General features: G+C 36.4%; 1 long non-coding RNA gene across 1 annotated transcript in view; it reads left to right on the top strand.

The window, feature by feature from the left end:
- The first annotated feature begins 559 nt into the window (after positions 1–559).
- Positions 560–11223, top strand: part of LOC122789002 — a 1379952-nt gene continuing 1369288 nt past the window's right edge. Inside the window, exon 1 of the long non-coding RNA XR_006362761.1 lies at positions 560–675. This is a non-coding gene — a long non-coding RNA (uncharacterized LOC122789002). The remainder of the gene's footprint in view (positions 676–11223) is intronic.

Below are 11223 nucleotides of genomic sequence, written 5' to 3'. Positions count from 1 at the left end.
GTATACAAATCTGTTGTAGTGTAATTGTATATACTGGAATTAAAGCATTTTATTGCAGGCTATGTGCTCCATATATTGCAGCTACCAGTGATGTTTTTCTCATATAATCCTCATCTTATGATAGAACAGATGTAAGAAATAATAACGAATGTAGCTGTTGTTGTACGTTGCTCCTACTGTTGATCGTCACTCTGCAGGGTTCTCTTGATTGCTTTCCTATGGCATAAGCATCAGTTACGATGCAGAGCATTCATTTTTCTTGGGAAATAACAGCTTGTTTACTGTCTGCACTCATTTAATCCCTATCTTCAAAGGCAATCATTTGATTACACTGGTACAGGTGGCCTTCTGATTCGTATTATTGTCTTACGGGAAGGGAGCTAAGAAGGCTTTCTACCTAGATTATTAAGTGGTTCTGCTTTTGTAATAGTCATGTGCAAGGTGCAGTCATACATTTCTAAGTTACTCTTGTCAAAAAATGGCTTGTATTATATCACTTATATAGTATGTACCTGGGCAGACATAAATTAACATTTATATGTGTTTTCTTTAGATGTTATTCATACAGTCGGACCTATCGCAAGAGGTCATGTTAGTGAGAACCATAAAAGGGACCTAGCAAGTTGTTATAAAACCTCCTTGGACCTGCTGAAAGAATATAAGCTGAGATCTATTGTAAGTAAAAATAATTCCTTTTTCTCCCCTATATGAAAATGAACCAGACATAGTGCTGGTATGTATGTCACAGCCTGTAAGATTTCTTGCTAATCATTTTGCTACATAGAATTTTTCGTCAGAAGACTGATGGACTATATCATTTTGTTCTTCTGCGCTCATCTTCTTCTGGCATCTTCACATAGATTTCAGTATTTGTTATTTATATTCTCTCACGAAACTTGCATCTTGTCAAAGTGTAGGAATCGATGACCAATATGGACTGTATCGCAACAGCTATTTTTTAAAGACATGCTCTTGTAAAGGATACTGGCTGTGTTTTAGCTGCCACAGTTTGTTTTTTTTTATTGAATGTCCTTTGGTAAGGAATGTGATAAAACCAACTTGAAAAAGTTGAAGCAGTGATTTGGATGGGCATGTTTCTAAAGATCCTTATTGCCTTAAGGTTGTACTGTTCAGTTTTCAGTGTTTGGTTCACGGCTATTTCCAATTATTCCAGTCAAATTACTTTGTCAGTAAAAATGTGCCTAATCTCCTCTCTGTTCAGCACAGAGTGTTGCATAGCTAGAGAAGCACTATATAATGCTTGTAAAATGGGGGCAGAATGAAGAGATTTGTGGGAGTATCTCGATTGAATTAATGACTCAGATTATGCAGTTTATTGTCCCACATGTATGCTATGATGTGTTAATATTTAAATGTAAGCATCATTTCTTTAGTAAGCTGTCATGTTTTCCTTGTACTTAACTTGTTGCTGTGTTTGAACATCTTACTTTTAAACTTTTTTATATGGTTTTCTACATTAGTACAACATCTTGGAAGACTAGCCATTTTTTTTATTGTTTTTAGGACAAATAATGCACACTTTTTGGAAGAGGTGCTGAGGTTCTCTCAAAAATTTGTGTGGCCACATCACCCATTTCTCCATTTACCATAAGATAGTACTTCATCCAAACAAAAGGATAGTTTATGTTGAAACCAGCATTTTGTAATGGCTAGTATGCTGCTGAACAGCTTAGGATGGTTAATTGTAAAACCAAATATTACTCTGGTGTTGCTTTCAGAGCATTTAATGGAATTCTGTCTGCTGCAGGCGTTACTGTGTGATATGAGAGTTCTTACGCCCTTATTTCTGCTGGTGACATCCCAGTGTTTATGATGCTATAAACTCTCAACATCTTCCTAATATGGATCACAGTACAGCATTGCTCTGCTGATCAATTACTGACTGTCCATACTTTTTACCAAGTGAGTTTGTTATAACATACTAGTTTGCAATGATTATTGTTTCCTTTGGTGCAGTGCACTGCAGTGTAAAATGTAGCTAATTGTGTGAGAGCTGAGGTAAATGTTCTGAAGAACAGCACGTTTTAGAAGTTCGACACCTTGAGCTTATACTTGCTGTTGTAGAAAAGCAGAAAAAAAAATCAGCTTTTTTCTCCCCTTTACACCTTGAGAGTAGAATTAAAACAGCAAGATATGCCTTTCCATCACAATGAGAAGGAAAAGCCTCATGCAAAAATCTCACCTTAAATGCTGGAAGACCATAGCTACAGAAGGACAATTAGCCATCTCAACAGGCATTCTTTTGATAAGTCATTAGTTTTTAACTGACCCGAGTGTTGTAAAACCAAAATAAACACACAAAATCCATTCAGTGAAACTGTGTCTAATCAGCATATAGTGTCAGTATATGCATGTTGAGGGAATTTCTTCAAATAAGCGGTATAAGGGGATACAAGAATTTGAAAACTTTAACAGTATGTTTATAGTTAGTTATACTAGCAATGTGATACAGGAATGACGGCAGTAAGAAGCCATGTTGAAGTCTCAAAATGAAATGCTAAAATTTGAAATGGGAATTAAAAGTGATGCTGCCATCTGATTGAAGACAGAGGTAATGTATAATGTTATATTGATAAAACTGGAAGAGAGATCGGGCAGCCATCCTGTAATAATTAATAAGCATGAGTTACCAAAAGGTTTCTTCTCCAATAAAGCAGGAAGGGATGATAAATGCTTGCATATTTTAAATGTTTATATTATGCAAACCGAGTGCACACTACAGTGAATCCATGATGTGTTTTGCCATTTCCAGTTTTCTCATGGGTTAGTACAGTTTAATGTGCTAGTGGAATGGAGAGTTGCTCTTCTGTATTTCTTAAACATTTTATTTAATTATCATTTGTGACATAGGTAAACTTATATTTATATAAAAGTGTTCAGACAATATTAACAAGTTCACATTTCCAAATATTATACATCATATGCACTGTTTTATACAATATAATCAAACCAATATTATATAAATTGTTCAATCCCTGCATTCTCTTAAACCTCATCCCTCCTTCAAAACATTTTTCTGCATGAATTGTTCCCACAGTTTCCATTTTTGTTATGTAATTTGCTCCTGCCCTTTTCTAAAGATCCCACTTCTAGTTCTTCTGTCTCTATTACAATATTTACGATTTCAAGTATGGTTGGTTTATACTTTGATTCCAAATTTCTAGTAACTGCTTTTTTTTTGAGAACCAACAGAATTAAACTTAATAAGGCCTTACTATGTCTAGGCAATTCAAATCCTGTATTCCGGTTAAAAAAAAATAATTTCCTTAGTTATACTTATTTGCTCACACAGTATTCCTGACAGAGTAGGCTGGTGGTAATTTTTAATGTCTGCCAACCCATTACACTTCACACCTCCAACATTTGATAGCAACCCAAGGAAAAATTCTTTAGTGTCTGCTTGAGGTATAAAAGTACCTGTACAAACACTTCCAAGCAAACATCCTAAATCTTTTCGATTTTTGTTGTGTCTTTGCAAGCTATACATACATCTTTCCATTGCTTCTTTTTGAATTGCTTGTCTACTCTCTCTTCCCAATCTTTTCTTACCTCCTCTGATTTCTATAGTTTTTGCCCAGTATTTTTTATACCCTACTAATTATCACTTTTTTAACAGCAGCTTCTATTCTAGATTCAACTAAAAACTCAACTAGTGCAGATCTTTCTTTAGGATTCCCCCATCCGTTTCTCTTGTCTACCTTCTGATATCAGTCCCTGCAATCTCTAGCCTGCAGTTCAGATGTCATCTTGGCCTCTTCCATTTCTATTAGCTTTCCCTTTCTAAGTATTTCTTCTGAATACCTTGGATCTGATATCAGTTTTCATGTCTTCTTCATCTAATAGGATCAGATCGATCCTCAGATCTGACTTGGCAGTTGTACTAGCTTGTGACCACCATCAAACTCTCAAGCTCATTCCTTACCAATAATGCACCACCCCAGACATCCCTCAGATCTCATTTGCTGCTTTAGCGTTTAGACATGGACACCTTCAGATTCCTAGTCTTCAGTTGGAGATAAGTTCATTTTTCTTATCTAAATCTTAAATTCTTCTATAAACAACTATTTCTTTCATCTTTAATCTCCGTTTTTCTTCTTGAGGGATTTTTGGCTTTAAAATTTCTCTACGATCATGGTAGACCTATCTCCTTCCCTTTGCCTTCTTTACACACTGTGTAAATTCTGTAATTACCATTGTTGGTATTTTCTTTTTTTTCTGCAAGTTTTTTATTGTAGTTCTTAAATACAAAAGTTTACTTTAACTCTTTTCTTTTAACTACGGAGACGTCTGAGAAGGGTGCAGCAGGTTTTAACAAATGTGATAAAGTGTAGGCACAAGTTGCCTTTGTCACATGCCCATTCTCTTTGTATCTATTGTTTTGGACCAGAACACCTGCAACAGGACTGTAGTATTTGTCGTGGGTTCAACCTCTTAGCTTTAGCTGACAGGAAAAATAAGCTGATCTTGAAGGGATTACTGCCAGCTCCCTTTTCTGAAGCCATTGCTGGGGTTTAATCTCCCAAACATAAATCTAAAGACTCATCAAAGTAGGTCTAGGTCCTTAGATTCTCCAGCCTCTACTTCTTCTGAACCAAGGAGAAAGAAAGAAAGACTGGATCCAAAGCTACATCTGAACCAACCATCATCAGATCTGACCACACACATTTCGGATCTTACAACCTCAGATCCGACCAAACATATTTTGGATCTGAAGCTTTTACCAAGAACTATATATTCACTAAGTCTGGCTCTGGTTCCTTCCAGGGTGCCCTCTCCCTTTTTAGAGAGGCACTCAAACTTGCCTTCCCTGGTAACCTCTCATTGTTCCTGGAGTCTCATAGATGTGGATGTGGAGAGGATGAGGACATTTTTTCACAGAGCAAATTCAGAAGGGAGTTTTCATGGTTCCTGCATCTACCACTCTGCTGATAATAGCTCTTTCTCTAATTCAACCTGTGGTTTTAGAGTCCTCTGATCCGAGCCTTCCAGGTCCATCTCATTTGGATCTGAAGAGAACAGAATTTTTGGATCTGACTATTGCTCTGACTGCACTGGAGCCAGATGACTCTCAGAGCCAACGTTTTCCTGTCAGATCCAAGGATGGGATCAACTTTGAGGTTTTCGGAGCCATCTCTCCCTTTCAGAGCTTTGGCACTGGAAAGCTCAGCTCCACCTTCAGCCTTGGGTTGATTGCTCTTGGGGTGGAGGGAAGTGTCAGACAGAAATTCACTTTTTCAGCTCCATTGGCTTTTTTCTCCCAGGAGCGGTCTGCCTCTGAGGTACTGTAGAGTGTGTTCTCTGCTTTGACATGTCAGATGGGTCCTTCCCCCTTGGATCCACCCTCTTGTTTTAAACACCTTTATTGAATTATCACTTGTGACATAGGCAAATTTACATTTATATAAAAGCAATAAAACTGTACGAACAAGTTCATGTTTATAAACATTATACTTCACATATATTGCTATATATCATACAACCTAAGCAACATTACATAAATTATTCAGTTCCTGTCCTCCCATCTTTATTAAACCATCACTTGCAACATAGGCAATCATACATTTATATAAATGAAAAAAACCACACCAACACAATCCTAGTTGCAAGCATTTTACATCAAAATCCATACTGACACACTCCCAGTTGCATACATTGTACATTACTTATCTGCCCAATCATTTTCAGTCAAACATTACATAACTTGTTTAAGTCCTGCCTTCTTTTGAACTTAATTTCTTCCCTGTATGTATTGTTCCCACAGTTCCCATTTTTCCTATGTAGTTTGCTTCTACCCTTTTCTCAAGATCCCAGTTCCAGTTATTTTATCTCTGTTACTATATTCTTTGCTTCTAGTATAGCTGGTTTAGATTTTGATTTCCATTTACTAGTAAATGCTTTTTTGCAGCCACCATAATTAGACACAGCAAGGCCTTACTACATCTAGGCAATTCTGATTCTGTATCATAGCTCAGAAAAATCATCTCCCTCATCATATCAGTCTGCCCACCCAGTATCTTTGAAAGTGCATTCCACAGGGAATCCTTAAAGTCTGCCAGCTCATCACACTCCCCAAAATATATATTCTCAGTTAACTATTTTTCCCCATCACACCTAAAACATTTGCAGTCTACCTGAGGAAAAATTCTCTGGAGTCTACTCAGGGCATAAAAATATCTATGTAAACATTTTCAAGCAAAAATCCTAAATCTTCTATATTGTGTTGCATATTTGGGGGGCATACACACATCCTCCCATTGTTTCTTTGTGTATTGCTTATCTAGTCTCTCTTCCCAATCCTTTCTGACCTCCTCTAATTGATTCTTATAGTTATCATACAATATTTTATAGGGTGTACTAATTGTTCCTTTTTTAATGACAACTTCTGTTGTAGATTCTACTAAAAACCCTATCAGTGCTGTTCTTTAATTTAGGACCTCCCAGTTTCTTTCTCTTTGCCTATACTCTGATATCAGTCCTTGATAGGGAGGATAATCTCTAACCTGCAGTCCAAATAAATTCTTAGCGTCTTCCCATTCAATCATCTTTTCCTTGCTAGTTATTTGCTCCCAATACCTTTATCCCTTTGCCAATTTACTCCAGTAAATTCCAGCCCCATCTTGCCTATTGTCTGTAACCCTAATTGCAGTCATTCCTATTGTCAGAATCTCCTTTCTCCATTCCCATGCTGGCTTAGTTCTTAGAATACTTTCTGCTACTTTATAGTTATAATATTCTGTATGATTATTGTTGTCCTCCTTAAATCCTACATCCAAAATCCCAGTCTCTCCTTGTTTCTTGAGCTTCCCCCCTGTTTCATCATCATCCCTTTCCACTTAGAATTATAGTTTTCTGCTTGTGCTGTGTATAGGAGCCTTAACTGTGTAGCTGTGAAATACCCATTCAAATTGGGTAATCCCAATCCACCATGTTCTTCTGGAAGAATCAGCTTATCCCACTTGATTTTTGCAGTCTTTCCCTCCCAGATAAATTATTTCAGCTCTTTATTTATATGCCTGAGCTGTGTATAAGACTAAAGGGACTAAAAACATTCTAACTGCTTGTATCTTACTATCCATATCCATATAATAAAGCTTCCATTTTTCCCATTTTTTTAATTAGCTTTTGTTTAGTCTCTTCCCACATACCCGTAGCTGCCACACCAGAATAATTTTTAATCCATTCTCCTTAAATACTTCAGTAATATCCATATTTATGAGCACATGATAAAATGAACCAATTCAAATGTGGATAAATAATTTACCACGTTTGCCTTTGCTTTAGCTTCATTCATTTTGTATCCTGAAAAGATGTGAAACTCTCTCAAAATGTTTTATAACAGTGTAATGTCTCTTTCTGATTTTGTGGTTTTGTCAGGTATAAAATTATATCATCTGCAAATACAGTCAGCTTTTCTTGACTACATACCAATTATATCTTTGAATTTATGAGTCCATTATCTTCTTTGCCAATGGTTCTAGATATAATGCAAATAACAAAGGGGAAAGAGGACACCCCTGCCTTGTTTCTCTGCTCAAGCATTAATTATCAGGGAGTTCCCCACCTACTTTAATTTTTTGCCTTTGAGCCCTCAAATATCCCCCTAGTCAATCTTATAATTTCTTCAGGAAATGCAAATATTTCCATTGCTGTGCTAATAAAGTCCCAACTTACTCTGTCAAATGCTTTCTCTGCATCAGGACTCACCAACAACAATGGTATTTTCTTACATTCTGCTTCCATCTGGATCATCAGTGTTCTGCTAATGTTGTCAAATGTATGCCTCCCCTCCACAAAACCACATCGATCCATATCTATCAATTTTGGCATTACTTTTGCCATTCTTTTAGCCATTATAGACATGAACACTTTATAATCATGGTTTAATATTGAAATAGACCTGTATGAAGCTGGATCTGATGGAGCTTTACCGTATTTAGCTATTACAGCTACCACTGCTTTCTTTTAAGATGTTGGTACTTCTCCTCCTCTTAAAATACTTTTCCTTCCTACCTTCCAGATTTTTATCAGATTTTTTCCCTCCTAGCTTCTAAACTTCCACAGGAATACCATGTATTCCTGGGGACTTTCCTATGGATTGGCTATACATTACAATTTGTATCTCCTCTCCTCCTATCCTAACCATTAGTAATTGAGCCACATCTACCTCTAACCTTGGCATATTTAATTGTTCCATAAACATTTCCATTTGTATCTTTTCTTCTTTTCCATATTTCTTTGTTTTATACAGTCTTTCATAGAATTTTCAAAATATTTCTAATATCTCTTACATGATAGGATCTCTTGTTACCTTCTTTGCTATAGTCTCCCTAAGCTTGGTGACAGCTCTTTCTGCTTTCTATTGCACAAGTCGCTGTGCTAAAAGGTTTTGTGCTCTACTAATTTTCAAAAAATAGTTGCTTAACAGCAGTCTTTCTAAACCTGTGCATATCATCAAGGCTTTATTTTCTGCTTAGCATTCTGCAGTTGGTCCTGTTGTTGTTTTTAACATTTGTCAGTCCCTCTAAATAATTTTGGTTACTTCTTAACCATAGCTCCCTTTCTTTTATTTCCACCCTGTTTTTAAACTCCACCTTAATTTTATCCCACTCCCTAGCTATATTTTCAGAAGTAATTTCTGGAATAACTCCTGAATAATCTCCAGTACGCATTCTTTAAATTCCTCTCTTTTCAACAGATAGGTGGGAAAGTGCCAGTGTCTCATTTATATTTCATTACCCTGTTAATTTCAGTTACTGGTGCATGATCTAAAATAGTTACTGGGCGTGTATCAAGACCTTCTATTAAATGCACACATTCCTGTGAAATGTAAATTCTGTCTAGCTGAGCCCACTTTTTATATTTTGGGGAATAATGTATAAATCCCCTACAAATTCCTATTACTGAATTCACTTCTTTCATGCCAAATATTTTCATACATTTCTTCAAAAATCTACCCTCCATTGTTATACTTGCCCTTCTGGGTATCCCAGGCGCATCTTCACTACTACAAATCAAATTCCATTCCCCATCTATAAGTAACATTCCTTGCTGAAAACTGATTATTTCTCGCAGAATTTTCTTATGCTCCATTATAGCAGTTTTAGGTACAGTGTAAATACATGCCAATGTAATCCTCCTCCCTTGCCAGTAGCCCCTTGGCACTACAAATATGCCATTATTGTTTTTCTATCACTGTTGGAGCTCCACTTGCAGTTAATATAAGTACTCCCCTTTTCCTTTGTCCCAGATATTCAGGTGAATAACCATCCTAATATCCTTTCTTTATCAAATTCACATGTTCACTTCTTTCCAAGTATGTCTCCTGTAACATAAATACTTGCACTCTACATTTTAGTATAGTTCACTATTCCTTCTTTTTTGTGTTTATCTGTAAGACCATTGACATTTAAAGACATTACAGAACGCAACATTGTATTAAAAATGTATTATTCCCACCTTTTATGTATATAACAGCCCTCAAAAAACAAACAAACATATCCCCATAACACCATAAACCTATTAATTTAATACTAACACACAAAAGTATGTACATCTTCAAATATTGAAGTTTTATCCTCCTAATAGGAACAAATGGCATAAACTGACAGCTACACTAACAGACTTGAGGTAACCTAAAAAGGAAAGGTTATCTATGCTAAGCCACATGGTGCAACCTGTGCTTCTACCAAGTGCTATCTGGTTTTGTCTGATCTTTATAGCTGTCCCAGCTGGGAGAAACCCTGAATGCTTTCAGAGAACATGATCTCCTAGGCATTTTCTCATTTATTTTTTTCCCAGCAAATCACTGTCCACCAGACTGTAACCAATTTCTCTTTATCAGATTGTTTGCATTGAGACATGAGGGCCAGATACAGAATTGCTATTAAACATACATTCATTTGCTAGAAAAAAGCCTTGTGATATTCAATATGTTTTCATTTACGCGCTTTCTCTTAAAACATGTTAATAAATCAGTGTAAGGTCCTTACTGTCTACATTTATTAAAACTGAAGAAGAAGAAAGAGAGATGGGAGAAAGAAAGCAAAAAAAAAGAACAGCAGCACATATTTTCAATCCCCATTATAGTTAAAATAACTGAGAAAACTTTATCATATAGCATGCAAAGAAACCATACACCACGCAAATAGTACTTTTAAGAAAAAATGTTTCCTTTACTTAAGAAACTTTATCCCTTCTCTTCCCCTTCTCAAAGCATTCTTCCAAACATTAATGACTTGAAGTAGGGTATATACTTTAGAGTGCCCCACAAGTCCAACAAGTTCTGAAAAAGTACATATTTCCAGGTGTTCTTGTTCTGCCACATTTCACTAATATAATTGCATTGTAATGATTTTGTCCCTCCAAGGAAGAGTACCTTGAAGACAGTTGGGTACAGCAGTTTGAATCTGACACCTGGGACTAAACATTCCCTTAATAGTGGAATGAATTTACTCCTCACTCTGCTGTCTCACACTTTTAGTATTTTCAACTTCTGCCAGAGTTTTGTCAGAATCACCTCCTTCTGCTGGTAGGATTGCATCATTACTATTAAAGGTGCAAGTTGCTTTCTCAAAGCCAGGTTTGGAGCATACACACAATGTGCCCTTTCAGCTAACAACTCCTGTTGTGGAATACCAGTCCAGTTGCTTATTTCTGCTTTCATAGTCTGTTCCTTCCAGCATTTCTGGTAAAGCTGAAAGTCTCCAATTTTACCTACGTGCTCCTTCTTCTAATTCTATTATTTTTTGAAATATCTCTTCCTGAGCAGTCTCATATTCAGCCAGCCATTTCTTCATTTCAACCTCCGATTGCTGCAGCTTTATCACCTCATCTGAATATCTGTTTAAAGCTTCTTCCATTTTTTCCAGCCTTTTGTTATTTGTATTGATATACTCATCAATTTTTTTATATTTAAACCAGGTATGTGTGCAGTTGTCTTATATCTTCCTGTAGGTTACTGGAAGTCGTCTGGAGGTCGCATTGCTTTTTCTGAACAGCTGCAGAACTTTCCACAGCCAGTGTTTCTTCCTCACTGTTTGTAGCTGATTTTTTTCATGTGTTCTGTATTTCTTTTTTCCTGCATCCTGGTAGTACACTTATTAGCCATTTACTGAAACTTACTCGTAAACACAAAAGTCTACTGGCCTTCTTTGCTGAGTTTCTGTTTTCACACTGGGAGAGCTAGATTTAAGCTGTTGCTCA

This window comes from Protopterus annectens, chromosome 1.part2, assembly GCF_019279795.1.
Source record: "Protopterus annectens isolate FY-2018-M chromosome 1.part2, PAN1.0, whole genome shotgun sequence".
NCBI classification, from domain to species: domain Eukaryota; kingdom Metazoa; phylum Chordata; order Ceratodontiformes; family Protopteridae; genus Protopterus; species Protopterus annectens.
This window is presented reverse-complemented; position numbering and strand designations above follow the sequence as displayed.